The sequence below is a fragment of the Agelaius phoeniceus genome, chromosome 3, assembly GCF_051311805.1.
Source record: "Agelaius phoeniceus isolate bAgePho1 chromosome 3, bAgePho1.hap1, whole genome shotgun sequence".
Classification (NCBI taxonomy): Eukaryota; Metazoa; Chordata; class Aves; order Passeriformes; family Icteridae; genus Agelaius; species Agelaius phoeniceus.
Genome location: NC_135267.1, coordinates 75,204,426 through 75,220,515, shown reverse-complemented (window position 1 = coordinate 75,220,515; position 16,090 = coordinate 75,204,426).

Sequence of the window (16,090 nt, the reverse complement as noted above, 5' to 3'; positions counted from 1 at the left end):
CTTTTTGGAGCGTTTTACTCCTATTGGGCTCTCTGGGAAGGTAAGTGGCGAGTAGGAAGAACCACAACATTCAAATGGGAGGACTGAAGGAAAGAAGCCCCTTGATGACCCTAAGCTAAACTAGCTAAACTATGAGAGTGGCATTTATTTGACAATAAATACACTTATGCTACATAGGTATGTTTTCCCCACCCTCCTTGCTGATGTCAATGTCCTTGCTACATCTGTGCAGAATGTCACAACCTCGTCTCATCACCCTTGTCACAACCAGTCTCGTAGGAAACCACAAAAGCCAAGGAGGTGTCTGTCTGGCAAATGGAATTTGGTTCCTTGGAAGAAGGATTCTTAGGTAGATTTAGGTAGATTCTTTAGGTAGATTTAGATTCTTAGGTAGATCCTAGGTAGATTTACCAGCAGGACTCTTACACTGAACTAAGATTAAGTACTGAGTAACCAGAAACCACAAATGTAATTAACAAAACTGGGAAATTCTTAAGTCCCTGTCAAAGTGCTGACTGTCCCTGCACAGATCCTCAGGACTACCCCTACGCTGCCCATGGCCCAGGGCTCCATGCCAACCCCTGTCCAGACTCTCAGCCCCTGCTCCAGTGATGGTGCAGCAGGGTCAGGCTTCAGCTCCTCACAGCCTGCCCTGCCTGGCCACTGGCCCTGCCAAGCTGGACCCATCCACAGACCCACATCCTGGCCAATCCTCAGCCCATCACCTTCCCCAGGAGAGTGTCCGATGCCTGGGCTGGGGCTGCCCAAGTGCCCCCGGCTGCTGTGCACCTGGCTGGACAGTGGGATGTGCTTTGGCTGCAATGCCCTGCATCCCCTGTGTGACAGGGATAATGGGAAGTGATGCAGACTCAGCTCTGAAGGGTCACTCAAAGCCTGCTTTCCAGGCAGATTTTCTAAACGTGTGTGCAAGAGCTGCACATGTAGAAAAGCTCTGTGTGGACAGGTATGTTTGTTTAAACCTGATGATTTTGGGTTTATAGGTTTCCATTTCCAGAAGAGTAGGACTTTTTCTTATTCTGGGCTTCCATGGATGAAAAGAGGCAAGTGACCATGACCCGTAGTTTTTGGAACTATCAACATTTTTACCTGTTATTTAATACAGACCCTATACAATTTACTTTATAGTGATATCAAAAGCTATCTAGACAACAGAAAACACTGTAATCTCAATGTCTGCAAGGAATTGAACAAGGAGTTAAAGAAGGGAACAAGCCTGATCAGAAGTGGAAAAACAAATCACTGAAATATTTATCAAAAGGCATTTATTAAGATAAAGAGGTGACATCTTAAAGTCTGTTGGTTTGGTTTTTTCTTCTGAGAAGATTTTTTGCAGCCTAAGAGCCCTTAGCAGTCCAGAAACTTTGGAAACTCTGAAGTTCTTGTAAACCAGAAGGATGATGTAATTCTCACCAGATTTCCTAAAATGGGTGAGTCTTTCTTGCTTGATGAAGTGTCCATTGCTGCAGTACAGAATTGTGTGGCTGCACATAACACAGCAACAACACCCATGATGAGTTCAGATTTCTGTGGAGGAGCAGGAGCAGGGATTGCTCCCTGGAGGGAGTCAGAGGGTGCTTCCATAGGCTTTCTTCATTGCAGGATGAAGGTAATTTCTTGGTGTTGGGTGGAGCTACAGGCTCACCTGTCACCCAGACTCTTGGACTCTTTTCCTCTCCCAATGCCTTTCAGTCCCAGCATTTGGGTTTACTTCTTGCTTTCACATTTTCTCCAAATCACTTAGAGAAACAACAGGCCATTTGAGGGGAAAAATAAAGGAGTTGATATTTTATCTGGATTACATCTCCTTAAATGCTCCACTTGATTTCTTTTTTTTTCCTCAGACAGAAAAGGTATTAAATTGTCTTGTGTAAATATCATAGGTAATTTAGTGATAATTTGATGTCTGAGTTGTAGCATCTCAAATTTCCAACCAATCTTTACAAAACTGTGTTAGAAAATGCTTTATGTTACTTATTTTAAATATAATATGCTCTAGATTCATCTCAATTAGATGATGTGGTGGTGAATTATGGGTAAGCTGAGAGGGGTGCAGCCAAACTTTTGTGTCTACAGAGAGAAAGGACTTTTGGCTTCCAAACAACATTTTTCACAGAAATTATTGCAATATGACTTGCGGAGATGAGCTCAGACTCTTGATGATTAAAAGGCTGAAACTGGATTTGGTTATTAGTAGACAAGGTAATGGTTGCACAGAAACTCTTCTGAGAACTAATGAAAGCCTTGGATGGAACTGAAATAATTTTAGTCAGTGAAGACTGTTACTTTTGACTGATTCCTCCAATTAAAAAAAAAATTCTTTTCAAAAATTGGTCAGTTATATTTCCTTTTCACAAAGTTTTCATTCCAGGCTGTTTTGGATTTACTTCTAGAAATACAGTCATCAGTCTTTGCTGATTTGTGAAATCTTATAGTTTCTCATCTGATGTTACCCCATTTAAAGGATTTCCTTCTTCTGACCTCTCAGTCTATGTATGCTTATGAGTGTATAGGCTGGAAACCTTGTCTGTAATGAAAGTCCCTTCCCAAGGCATGCAGTTTAAAATCTTTTTCCTTTGTTTTATTTAGTCTATAGTTCATTGAACTATCTTTTTTTAGTAAAATGCTTACTTCATATTTGTTTCGAGTCCTGTTAAAGATAATGAAAAAATTATCTTTCAGAAGATAATTCAGTCTTCTGTCTTGCCCCGCTTGTGCCTTTTCAAAGTAAGGCTAAATCTTTTTGATTTGATCTGAAACTAATGTAGCATTTTCATACAGATTAGTTTTTAATTTCTTGTGTAATATGTCTTTTCTGAGACTGCATGTAGGCTTTAAAGGGGTGATTATACATTTCTGAATGTGAAGTGATAAAGCGCCATTTACAAGGACTCAGAACACACATTATTTTCCAGTCATGGCTCCATAGGCTACTGTTGCCTTCCATCATCCCTGCCAAAGACAAATGCTCCCTCAAATTTCCTTGCAGAGCTGCTCCCTGGCCTCTTTTATCCCAAGTAATCCAGACTAGGATACCTTTAAACCAACTGTGAAAGGTTCTTCAGTTGTCCAAAGCTTAAAGGTGATCCTAACTAGACCTTTTTTTTCAGTGGACAGACCATAAGCACTGAGAGGACTGTAAATTTCTGAAGGCTACATTTACATTTGGCTAAACTCGGACAGTCAATCTTTAAAATACAAAAACTCAGTTTCTTCTGAGTGAGAACATAAAAATATAACAGACCTTTCTCCTCACATTCTTTGTCTCAGTCCAGCAACATTTTGTGGCATTTTGGGTTGCAGCAGGCCCCACGCAGGCTGAATATTCCTGCGAAATCTGAGCTCATGGCTGCCCCAAAGGCTAGGCTTACTTCCCGCTTCTGACTGCAGTTGTCTGCTCCTTTTTTTACATAAGCTCTTCTGTTTGTTAGACACCCCCAGCTTTCTGAAACAGCACAAAACACTCACTTTTGGTGGCAGCAAGCTGTCTGATTGACCCAGCTGTCTTGCACAACCTCACCCTTGGTGTTTCTGGGTCACTAAGAAAGAATTTCTTGCTTCAAAGACTTGGCTCTGTCATTTTCTGCTTCTTTCAGGCAGAAATCTGCTAATATCTGCCCTCGCTGCAGGCTTCCTCCCCACTGGGTCATGCCCTCATGCTCCAGAAGACTTTCCCCTTCAGCCAAGGCAGGGCAGGCACAGAAAGGCAAAAGAGCAACTCCCTGGCTGGCCACTGAAAGGGAACAGGGTAGACACAGCATTCTGTGCATGCCCTGGTATGTAGCATCCCTCTCCCTCACACCTAGACAGGGACAGCAGTGGGTATAGATATGCTGGAACTCACAGTCTTTTGGGCTGGAGTGGGGTGGAAATTGGACTTCTTTCTGAGAGGAGAACTTTGGACCTCAATTCAGTGGTGATCATTTCAGGTTTATTGTATTCCCTCTGGTTGTTTTACCAAGACAGTCATTCCAAATTTGAAAAATACAGAATATTTCTTTTCTGTCCAGAAACAGCTTACTAAGGAAGTTGTGCATTCATTTTTTTAAAAAAACAATATTGAAAATTTGTCAAATGTTAAACATACATATTTTCTGAGTATTTAACATCTTTTTCTTAGCCACTCAGTTGCATACTTATGTTTTTTTCATATCAGATCCAGAACATCAAAGATAAAGCCATTTATTTCAACTTTTACTTGTCTTCCAGGATAAGTACTTCAAATCTTTATGGATGGGAAAGGTACTTCCCATTCTCTAGAAAGATGTTGTGATTATCAGCATGTACACCTAAAAATAGTTGTAGCCAAAGTGAGCCTAGCTTTTTGGCAACGAACAGAAAATCAGAATTTGAACTTGTGTTTGGCAGAAACTGCATTTTCTGACACTGTGTTTTTTAGGTCTTTCCATCAGAAAAATACTCAAAAACCTTAGCCGTGAATTCCCCCACTCTTGAAATAATGGTCATGTATTATTTTTAAGGTTCCAATGACACAAATGTAATTCTGCATCAAACCTTTCCTAGCAAGACACTGAAGCAGTGGTTAATGACAGGGGTTGGTTTTGTGCATTTGGCTTCTCTCCAGCTAATGCACATTGGCTGCGGCAGCTGGAACTTGATGAGGGGAAATGTGGAGGGAAGCCATTGTACCCTCTTCAGTGATTCCCATGTGCTTTCCGACCCACTTCCAACTTTCTGATGGCTGATAAGCAGCAAATCTGGGGTGCCTGAGGAATGTTCATTTATGAGAGAACTTCTCTGTCTGGAATCCTAAGGAAAAGGGAAGGAGGGACTGAAACATCAGGACAGGTTGGATATAGTCCCCAGGCTTCCTGTTGGACAGTGTTTTCTAGGCCTTATTTTTTTTTTTGAAGGCATGTAATTTTTTTGCACAACATCAGAGCAATCAGATTGGTGTTATTGCCTGAAGATTTGCTTATATTAATAGAAACAAAAACCCACAAAAATATGCTTGTTGGGTATGATTCAATAAGAGTTTATTAAAGTCCTGGGATCAAAAGAAAAATTTTCACTGAGACTGTATGCATCAGTATGGACAGTTTCATTCATTCTCCTTGCTTGCAAAATGTATCAATTTTTGAGGTTTTGTTGTTGCTATTTGTAAATATTTCAATGAAAAGACATGTTTAATACTACAACCTGCATTAAATGAAGCACTAAAGTTTTTGAGTGGCAGTTTTTTTGAGGCGAGAAGGGTATAACATGACAGTGAGAAATACTGTTATCATGAAAAAACTCATGTTCAAAAATACAGAGATCAAGGGTTTGAGAGAACATAAATTTAGAGACATAGATGATGTTCCTTCTACCACAGACATGCATGCTAAAATAGTTGAAGAACTCAGTCAGAAGGAGCTTCCAGGATTGAGACCTAATAAAGCACCTCTGATTATCCTCCTGCTAATATGGAAACTCTTTCTTTCATCTTAGTCCTCCAAAGACAGTTTACTGTAAAGTAAATTAAATGCAGCGCAGGAGCTGGGAACAAGTCAGAATTCAATCAGTTATTTATCCCAGCTAGTTGTGGATATGATGCTTCATTGCTCTTCGGTTTCTTAGCCCTTGCTTCATAGTCCAAGTCCCCCAGCTGAATATAAATCTAAAGTTATGAAAGGAAGGTAGTGGTGAAGAAGAAACCCTTCTCCTCTACCTAACACATCTCTGTTTTCACTGCTGCTGAATACCTTTTTCTCTTCAACACTGGCTTGAGAATTGACTTGCCTGTGCAGTTGACTGAAATAGACATTTCAGTGATCAATATCTAAAGTCAATACCTAAGCTACAAGGAATTAAAAGAGGTGGGGTTAATGCTATTGAAAATAAAACATGTTTCAACTTTTAGTCAGAGTACTACTGAAATCATGTACTGCAGGTCATAATGACCCATTACGATCAGTTCAATGATGCTTCAAAACAGAAATGGTCAGGAAATTGCTGTTCCTGCAAGTGACATTAAAATACTGCATATTTATGTAATATAGTTACTGGCTTTTATTGAAACCTGAAATATTAAACCACATTTTTGGAAAAAAAGAAAAGAAAAGGGAAATTTTGCATAAAATTTCTATTAGTCACAAGGCCTTTTTTTCTTGGAAAGTATTTTGGCAGGAACTCTTAACATATATGTTGAAATGCTTTTAGAAACACTCAAAATTGGGTTTGGATATTTCATATTTCTAATTAAATTCTTTGGCAAAGGAGCAATTTTTCCAACTTCAAGCAAAGAATGTACTAAAGAAGATGGGCTTTAAAAATAAAAGCATATTGTATTACAAGCCATGTGTCCACTGCTCTCCATAATGATTCTTGGCACACAAAGTATGCACATCTATACATCCCCAGTCTGTTGACAGAATGAGGACAGATCTTAGAGGTTCACTTTCTTTCCTAAATTGTCTGGAACATGCTGGCCATGTATGAATCATCAGTAACCTGATTTTCAGAATTACAGAACATTTATTTTCTACCCATTTTATATGTATCAGTAGATGGTGATACCATGAAATAGCTCTTAAAATCAGACCAGCTGATGTATCTTATGTAAAGATATATAAGGTGTGTTGGAAAGAAATTTTACCCAATACGGCATTATTTTAAAAAAATAATCAACATATTGTCATGGAATTTAAATTACAAGACTGAAATGAAGAGTTAAGTATAAAATATGGATCCTATAGGTGGAATTGAAAACTGCATTGCAATAACATGAAATATTATGCATTTAGCAAAAGTTGTTAACTATTTCTTGCATGTGTTCTCTCTTATTGGCCTTACTACAGATTAAAAATGTCTTATAAGAGTCTTCTTCAAAAAGTCTGAAGTACATGGGTATGTTGGGAACACTGCCCCATCATCAGACATCCTGCTTCTTTAGTTCAGTCTCTCCCTGTCCACTGGAATCTGTTCCCTGGGAAACAGATTTTTGCCTCATGGCCCTGCATCTTCCTGGAACACTTACTCTTGCAAATACAGAATCATAAGCCGTGTCAATGAATCTACCAGAGTTTCCTGAAAGTTATTGGTAGTACAGTGTTTCCCACTTGCATCATTTTGTATGGACAAAATAGCCTTGCATGAGGAGAAACCTGTGCCCACTGCATCCCTCCCTACTCTGCCTCTTAGATTTTCTCAGTGGAGCCAGGACCCAAAGCCTGTTCACAGCAAGCCCACTAAAGGAAAATTGTGAAGCCTACAGTTACAGTGCTGGAACACTGCCAAAGGTACAGCCAAAATATAATTCTGTATAAATTCTGAATCATTGTCAGATGCTGGGAATGAGAAGGGTAGCTGAATTCCCTGGGTCTCCTTGACTAGTGAAAATTGAAGCATCTGCCAAGAAGACCAGTTTCCAAGCTGTGAAAGAGAAACCCTCAGAACCCCAAAAACATTTGGGAATAATTTTTCAGAAAGGGTGAGCTGATAATTTTTTGTAGGCAGTAGTAAAAAAATTCTATTCTAGTTCTTAGCATTAATAATATCTCTCACAAATATATAGCTCTTGCTGTATATGTGGATGCATTTACAGAACAGTACCAAAAATCATTGAGCTTATCTAGGCTCCATTATCTGGTATCCTGGTATTTTCCTAATGGAGAGAGGTAAGTGCTTGCAGAAGAAAGTTCATTTATTGCTAGATGTGAGTCTTGGTGTGTTATCTTGTGAGGGTACTCTTCATTAAGACTGCTTTGTCCCCTGAGGAAATCTCATCCAAAAATACAATTTATTTACCACTTATTTACCACAATTTATTTATCATTTCAGAAGTAATCTATTAAAGAGTTATGTTATGGGAAGATGGGCCATATTTAAAAAAAAATGTTGTGAATCATACTTGCCAGCTGAGCAATACAAATCAGTCACTGCACTCTCCTCATGATACTAATTCTAGGTTTTCCTTACCTAGGCCATGCAAAAGTGAACTGTTCTACTTGACCTTGGTGGAATGAGCTGGATTCTTACAATTTTGTGTAGTGGTTCATACAACACAAAATTTCTGTGAAGAAAAAAATAATCAGCTGGATTTTCGTATCCTGTTGAGAAATTCCATTAACTCCATGAATGTTATGATTGTTTTTAGATGAAGCTGCATGTGACTTACTGGATGAGAAGAAATACTTAATATCTTGAATTGTGTTTAAGTAAGAATTAAAGTACACAAGTGTAATATTTTTCATCCTATAAACCACAGCTCAGGTGCTGCCTAACTGCAGAGGTGAAAAAACTCATCTTTTGTCTTAAAGGTCTCTATACACCCAAAGTCTGCTTCAAGACATAACCAAGAACTCTTCTGTCTTAACAGCCTCAGGACCCTGGGGCTTCTTGAAATCATGTACAGCCCATTTGAACTTCATAGTTAGAACTCATCTTTCCCACATACTCAGCACTTTTGGAATATGAGCCTCCATCTAGACCTCTCCAGATGGAAACAGCTGAATATGCTAATAATCTTTACAAACCTTTTGCAAAGCTTGTAGTGGTGATTCACCAGAACAGCATTCACTACAATAAAATGCTTGCTAATTCTGATCTGCCTACACAAGCCCAGAAGAACAATCTTGGTTTTACTAAAATTGCTTATTTAGCCTGTCACTTTTAAAATGCTTTCTTCACCTCAGAATTACTTGGAGGCTAAAAGGCTCAGCACAGCTCTTCTGGTAATTGCAACCTGGGTCGAAATTCTTGGCACTGGGCTGAGGAGAAATGTGCCAACCTGGGAAGCAGGATCTTCTGGTGGCCTGAAGGGAAACATTGGCAGGAGACTAGGGCACTCTGGGGAAGACATTTAAAAACTAAAGACATATGAAGTAGTGCATATGTGTTGGTTAATATAGCACAGCATAATTATTTCTCTGCAAAAAATATTCAAGGATTGAAAAAAAGGAATTCCCATTTCTAACAGTTTCTTTTCCCTGAAGTTTATAGACTTCCCACAGAAACTTAATTTGAAGGCCACTTATGAAAGCCAGACTATGTTTTATACAGCATTATGTCTGAGCACAATTTTTCAGATTCTCCTTGTTTGGCATGCTGAGAAGAGCTGGGCAGTTCCACACAGGAGTTCCAGTTTCATCCCATTTAAAGATTATCTGCATAACATGTACTTGGGGCAGTGTTATAAGCCCTCTCTATAGTTACTGGAAATCAATAAACCCCCCTGAGTATAAAAGGGTGAGTCTGATTTTAGATGGGTTGAGTCAACTTTTAGTCTCCCCTGACACTGCAGCAAGTTTTTGTTGGTGGTGCAACTAAGCTTGCCAGATGAAAGTTTTCACGGTATTAATAAATCCACTATGATTTTTGTATTAGCAAGGATGCATAGTATATGTAGGCAATGTAGTTTTCATTTTAAAAGATGGCAATAGTCACTGAATATAGAAGGTGTTCCTAGAATTTTATGGAGATGAAACTGAAAGGATTCCATAAGCTGAACCAGAGAATCATGGGATTTACTGAAAAAAACAGAAGAAAATACATCCTCTATGGAGTCTTCAACTGCTTTTTAAAAAGTTGGCTCTATTGAATTCTGTAGCAACAACAGAATTTTCTATTAAATGCTTGCAGAAAAAAAAATAGGACATTCTTAAGTTAGAGAAAACACACACACAAAAAAAAAAAGTAAAAGAGCTGTGCTGTGCATGTACAACTCCCATCAGCACTGATGGTAAGGAAGATACAAGCACACTGGGGAAACAAGCCCACAGAAATGGCCAAGATTCCAGTCAGGTGATAGTGATTCCAGTGGGTGTGACTCTTGTTCTACCCTACCACAGACAACACTTATTTGTGTCTTAGGGACTGGCATTACTTTCAAAAGGGAAAGACAAAGGGCCTTAGTGTTGCTTCCAGATTCTTTGTTAACCTGGTGGCATTTTGATTTCAGCAAGGGCTTGCTTTCTCTGAGCTCTGCCAGAAGCAATGTAACCTGCACATCTGCCAGTGCTTTTAGGAGATATCCTGTGCTCCTGAATCATTCACTGCAATGCTTGATAAAAGCACACTAGATGGCAGAAGTGTTTGACTGCTTTCCAGAGCCAAGCTGGCAGGAGCGGGAGTGCGGAGCCCTCCGTGCCCCTCTGCCATCTGCCCGCTGTGTTTGGGTGATGTGATGGGGCTGGTGGGGTGGTTTTGTATGGACAGACCTCTTCCAGCCTGGCACTCTGAGTTGCTTCTCTACTACAGGAGACCTGTTCTCCTCCTCCTTGTGACTAAACTCAAACCAGATGGTACCTCCCAAAGTGAACAAACACATTTTTCTTCATTTAGTGCAAAAGTAATGCATACAAAATGTTAAAAATGCAAGATAGAAAACTGGCATGATAAATGTGGTTCTGTGGCAAAGGAGTCATGCATCTATGAAAAGACTTGTTAGATACATCTTGACAAACAATCAAGCAGCTTTAAATAGCTGTACCAGAAAAAAAAATGAAATAAGCAGTACAGTTTCTCTTTGAAGTTTTGACAAGGGTAACAATCACAGATTGTACTATTTTTACTAACCTCACTAAGTATTTAAATGCCTTTTTTCAATTTTTTTTTCCAAGACAGCTGTGAGTAGACAGCATAGCTACTCACACTTTTGGGTACTCTGCAAAAAAAAAAACCACAGTTGGAGAGGCTTTTGGATATATTCACTCATTGTCTTAGGCATCACAGTGCAACATGAGGGCAGGATTTTCTGTGCCAAAAGGACCAAGAATATTCTTCTGTGCTATTATTGTTACCAAGAAAAACTGATTCTGCTGGCAATGGAAAATATTAAATTTCAATCATGGCAGATCTGATTTTTCAATCCTATAGTGGAGGGCATAAGTGAGAAAATATTGTGGCCATATCTGATTATCGTATATAGCATTAGATAACAGAAAATGCAGTGCTTTATAAGTCTAAAATGCCTAAACAGAGGTTTTTCTAGGGGTGAAACCAGTTCTCTCCAAGTCACACTTGTATCCTTGGCAGCTGGTAGCTCTCACCCCATGGATGAAGCCTGCCATTTGTACAGCTCGTTCAGCCAAGAGCTGAAAGAGTAAATCATGGATGTTATTTCATCTCCAGATGTTCTGTGTGACAAGTCCTTGCCACAGCTCACATGAAGCCCTTTGAGGCCAAAGCAGGACAATCTAAAAGAATGCTACCAATTGAATGGAAAGTGTTCAATGTATTTTACACAGATTTGAACATCTGTGTTGCTCAAGGAAGATTTCATGGAGTTCTGTTAACCATAGAATCATAAAATCATTAAGGCTGGAACTTGTACGTAGCTTCACAATATTGATGAATTTTTATACATGGTTTATGGCTAGGGAGATTGTCACAGAAAAGATAAGCAGTTAGCCGTTGAGAAACAGAAATATTTTATGCTCTGAGGGAAGCAGAACTCAAGCAAGTCAAGCAGTAAACCCGCCCATATCTTATTTTCCACAACACCATTTTGTGGAACTACTGTTTCTAATTTGGAGATGGCAAACAACAGTTCAAGGCTACAAAGAGGTGTTTTGCTTTACAGCAATAAAAAGAGAAGGGAAATACATTTCTTCTCAGATCTCTTTCTTATAGGTATCTAACAGCAATTCACAATTCCAATAATGAAAAGGATAAATTCATGTAATTAATTATTCAGGCTTCAAAAAGAAGGAGATTGTTTTAGACTGTGTCCTTCTTTTTTAAAAGGTACTGAATATTTTGCCTTCCAATTTTGATCCTGTATGATACATTTAAAAAATATTTTTAGCTCTCTTCCACAACCACTGAAAGCATTGCTGTTGTTGAAAATGAGAGCTGAAATCCCTTTCAGAAAGGAACTAGGGTTTTCTGGAAAAGGCAACTCTTGTTTCCCTTGGTTAGCAGAATAAAGTTTTAAAACATCCCTATCTCTTCATGGACAACATGGAAAGTAAACAGGATCTTTCTGCTGATTTCAGATCACATAGCTGTAAATATTTCCAGCTGGGATGTTCCATGCAGGTGTCAGGGTTCTGGTTTGCTGACTGGCCAAGCTGGAAAGATCCTCCACTTATATGGTATTCCATGTACATGGTATTCCTCCTGGTCCTGGCAGACGTTGCAGTGCTCAGGGGGCACTGATGGCTGGAAGAAAAGATTCCCTCTGGCAGGTCCTGGGGAGCCCATTCAGGACATCCTAGGTTTTGCAGTACCACCATTTAGATGTAGTTTACAAGACTTTGGTGAAGCAATTGGTGCTGCTCCTTGTTAGAAGTTGTAGCTTATCACAACTGTGCAGCCTTTGCTGTTGCCTGGAGATGCAGAGAGGCAATCAGTCACAGAGCAGCAGTGTTTAACACAGAAGGAGCAAGTACCCTGCCACACATTTAATAATGGGAGTCCCAAGCCCAGAGGAATGTAACTGGCTTCCAGATCCTAGGCTGAGCTTTGAGGCTGTTAAAAAGAAACAGATTTTGCAGAAGTGTCATAATAGTAAAAGGGCTTTCAAATTGGTTTTGACACCTGAAACAGTGTGAGAACAGATGTGTTGGTTTTCTGCATGGGAAGTAGTGGTCCCATGGATGTATGGAGGTGGTTTATCAGTTGAAGGTGAAAGATGTGGAGTGTGTGCTTCACACAGCCATTTTCAATTTTATGCTTGCTGCAAGTGGTGGGGCAGAGCAGTGAGTATTTCTGTCTGAATTGAGATACATCTCCATATTTGTGTGGTGGGAAAATGGGTAGTGGGGGCTAGAGGTCCTACAGTCAGGACTAGGAGGATCATGGATGCGGTGGCTGGACTTCAGGGCCCTCCTGAAGTTCCAGAATTTCCATGATTGGCCAAGAGCTGCCCAGGTCCTTCTCAGCCCCACCAGTGGCAAATGGCACCATCTCACAAAAGCTGAGAGGAGAAGGTGGTCACAAAGCCAGAAAAACTTTCTGGAGCCTGTAGTCAAGGAGTGTGGGGCAAAAGAATCCCTCCTGAAAGGCTGAGCCCTGTTTTGGATGTGGGTCGGTGCCTTTCTCAGAGTTTTAGGGGTGTGGACAAATGGTCTGAGCTCAACTGAAGTTTACAAAAACTGTCTGTAAACAGGCAGGAACTGTTGCTTCTCTGATGTTTGGGCAGGTGATGCAAGAGCAGATACTAGGTTCACAGTCTTGTAGGCATACTACCCAGTTTCTAAACACTACTGTATTATCAAAAATTACAAATGAAAAAAAAAATGCTTTGAGGGAATTTCATAGGAAGAATGTAATTGTAATTCCAAAAAAAAAAACCAGAATCAGAAGAAATGGCACCTAACCATGGAAGATAACATATTGCACTGAGATTTGTTTCTACAGAAGAGAAGAAGCAGAGCTTGGTTAGGTAAATTCCTGTGGGTACCACTGAAAGTGCCCTGCAGTGTGACTTTCCTACTCTGTCAGATGGAATATGCTTTCTATGGGATATCTGTGATTATATTACTTTTTCTTTATACAGGCTGCAGTTCTTCTGCCTTCCTCATCTTTAGGATACCAGCCAGCTGTTAACAGACGGAAACAAAGGTGGCAAAGTAGGGGTCCTGATTTTGTTTGTGATGTTTTTTTGGAGGAAGAGTGGAGACCCTGTTGGTTTTTGCCTGATCTGGGCAGATTGCTGGTGACTTGAACAGCATTGTGTGGTGGAGACAGACTGAAGGGAAATTATAGAAATGTATGCCCTGGGCTGGAGAGGAGAAAACATTGGTTTGTTTTACTGCACTGATGACTCTGATTGCCAACTCAGCAGCACCTGTGCGTTACATGGATGTTAGAGGGAAGAGAACAGCTGGTTATTGGTGCCCTGCTTTTTCTGAGGATCCTTCTGGCTAGCCAGTGTTGGACATATACAGCAGCAGAAAAATCATGACCAACAACTTAGTGAATCCCACTGGGGCTACTATTTTGTATAAACTACATGATAAACTACATGACTGAATTAGAGATACTTCAGTCTTCTTTTTTTTTTTTTTTTTTTTTTTTTCTTTTCTTTTTTTATTATAAAGCCAGGAACCCAAATGTCACTTTCTTGTTGAGCTGAGATGTTGGAGCATCCTAGCTGTGAGACAAGGTTGCTGTTGCCTTGACCCCGTTCGTGCAGCCTTCCCTCAACAGAGACTGTCCTACACAAGTTCCCATTGCAGGTACTCCTAGCCCCGTCCCGCAGACCCAAGCTGCTGTAAATACTCTGGTGTGACGGCACTGACGGAGCTGACACTGCTGCTCGGCACTGCCTAATAACCTAAATACCCGAAACCCGGCAGCCAAAAGGCACGGGCTGCTCCGGCCTTGAGGAGGGTGTGAGCGCTAGGTGTCACTGCAGCCCAGGGAAAAGGCAGCGTTCCAAGGCTCCCAGAAACTGCCGGGGGAAAAAAATCTTTTTCATTTCAGGAAAGGTTGATTCTGCTGGTGGCAAAGAAATAAAAGGAAAAGACAACTATGCTATAAATATCGACACAGGTACAAATATATGAATTTTATGTGAATAGCATCTTTTATTCAGAAGGCAAACAGTAAATTGCTCTCTATGCTTGGATCACCTTAGCACACAGTGATGGAACTCTCAACTTGTTTCAGCTGAAGACTCCCATATTGAAAAAGGTCTGCTGTACTGAAACTGATCAATGTTATTTCCTTAATTAGCTGCAAAATTTAGATAACTGATATAACTTAAGACACAAGAGAACAAGAAACACAATATGTAAGTACAGAGCATGCCAAACCAGAAACAAGCCTATGAAAAACCAGCTATATACACCTCTCCAACACCTCAAATTGTTCACTTATCTTTCTTAAACTTTTTAACCTTTCCCCCTGCATCGTAGGTCACCAAATTTCCTCTGCTCTTTCAGCATAAATGTGTTCTGAAATAATTGCAAATATTGGAAGTTCGAAAAATTAGAGTGAAAAGTAAGAAATACAAATTTATATTCAGAGCAAACTAATCCTTTTATTTCTATATGTCTGGATTTCATCATTTGCTGATTTTAACGTAGAAGAGCAGTGTGAATAAGAAACAAAGTTCTGGCAATGGGTTTGGGGTTTTTTCTGTCTTTTGACAAATGTTGGCTTCTGTCAAAATAACCCCCCATAAAACATAGCTCCCTTGTGAGTTCTTTTTATACCAATTAAGTTCAAATGAAATGGAGTGGCTTTTAATTTACTTTTTTAAAAATTATTATTTATTAAATGTGTTCAGACAGCCTCTGGCTACCATTTGAAATTTGCAAATAAAACAAATGGCTTATTGGTCTGTGTCAGCTCAGAGTCCCCTCCAGGATAAACCAGACATGTTCACCACCACATCCTCAGGCAAGGACCTGAGGAAATAGATGAACCATGCATCCTGCCCAAAAAAATCAGCAGGCTGGGATACTGGCAGACCAGTGGAGGAAATGATACTCACAGGCAGACAGATCTCTTACTGGTGAGCAGGTAGGAGGCATTTCCATGATGAAATGTCCCTGCTAAGAATGACAGGTGAAAGATTACCCCTGCTGATCTTCTGCAAAGGAAGAGAGGAGGATTGGTAGGTAATTTGGTATCTGTCTTGCCTTCTCCCAGCAGTGGGCTCAAAGCTGAGCTCTACATTCACCCTCTGGTAGGAGTACTTTCCACTGAAATGGGTGGGGAATTATGGATCCAAAAAGGTTTCTGGAGGAGGTGACTCAGAGGATTGGCTGTTCATTTTGCAGATGCAAGGAAAGGATCTGGATTCATGGTGCTAAGTGAGCTGCTTTTGACCCTGCTTTGAGAAGGGGGGCTGAACCAGAGACATCTAGAGTTCCCCTTCCCACCTGAAAGTTTTTTCCATTTCTAGTTCCCAGGTTCATAGATTGTCTTACAGAGAAGTGATAGCAAAACTGAAATTCTAGTTTGCACCAGAATTGCAGAGAAGGAAAAACCAGAGAGTTCAAAGATGTTTTAGAAGGATCAAAGCACTCCAAGAAAAGAATGTGACCTCATGGTGGCCTACCAAATTTGCTCTAGTTTAGTTTAGGAACTTTTTTCACCCTGTTACTTCAAGTGTGAAATTATCCTGTTACGAATGGGTGTTAACAGGTTAAAGAGCTGCAGACTGATAAATGCA